This window comes from Calidris pugnax, unplaced genomic scaffold (assembly GCF_001431845.1).
Source record: "Calidris pugnax isolate Ruff unplaced genomic scaffold, ASM143184v1 scaffold370, whole genome shotgun sequence".
NCBI lineage: Eukaryota > Metazoa > Chordata > Aves > Charadriiformes > Scolopacidae > Calidris > Calidris pugnax.
In genome coordinates, this window is record NW_015091093.1 from 66,204 (window position 1) to 67,031 (window position 828).

At 61.5% G+C, this 828-nt stretch overlaps 1 protein-coding gene across 1 annotated transcript in view; it reads left to right on the forward strand.

The window, feature by feature from the left end:
* Positions 1-828, forward strand: part of CNPY2 (canopy FGF signaling regulator 2) — a 10,709-nt gene that overhangs the window by 8,452 nt on the left and 1,429 nt on the right. The gene's annotated exons all lie outside the window — the stretch shown is intronic.

Consider the following 828-nt stretch of genomic DNA (forward strand, 5'->3'; position numbering starts at 1 on the left):
ACGAGAGGGAACGGCTTCAAGCTCCAACAGGGGAGGTTTAGATTGAACATTAGGAAGGAATTTTTCCCCCAAAGAGTGGTCGGGCGTTGGAAGAGGCTGCCCAGGGAGGGGGTGGAGTCCCCATCCCTGGCTGTGTTGAAGGGCCGTTTAGATGCAGTGCTGAGGGACATGGTGTAGGGGAGGACTTTGTAGAGTAGGGGAGATGGTTGGACTCGATGATCCCAAGGGTCTCTTCCAACCTGGATGATTTTATGATTCTCTGACATCCCTTCACCCTGATGCCGCCCGGAGCTCCCCGTGGCTTTTTTTGGAGGCTGGGCCCGAGCCAGGGCAGCTGTGGCACCAGATCCATGTGCCTCTCCGGTGCAGCCGATGGCTCCCTTCCCGTGGAGCTATTTCCAGCTCGCAAACACCGGGGTCAGGCCACGCCGCGACCTTTGTGCTTCGCTATTAACGATCGTGGCCCACGTTCGTTACCGGTGGCGCAGGGACGGGGCCAGGGCGGCTCCCGGCTGGGCCTGGCACCCATCCCGGGGGCAACACTCCTTCCCCCAGGTCGGGGGGGACCCACGGTGCCACCGGCGGCTGCGGGGGGACACCGGGGGGGCAGCTCTGTCCCAACGGCCACGTTTCTCATTATAGAATCATAAAATCATAGAATTGCCCAGGCTGGAAGGGACCTCCAAAGGGCATCTCGTCCCACCCCCCCGCAGTCAGCAGGGACACCCCCAACTAGACCAGGTTGCCCCATCGAGCCTCCCCTTGAATATCTCCAGGGATGGGGCCTCAACCACCTCCCTGGGCAACCTGTCCCAGTGCTCCACCACC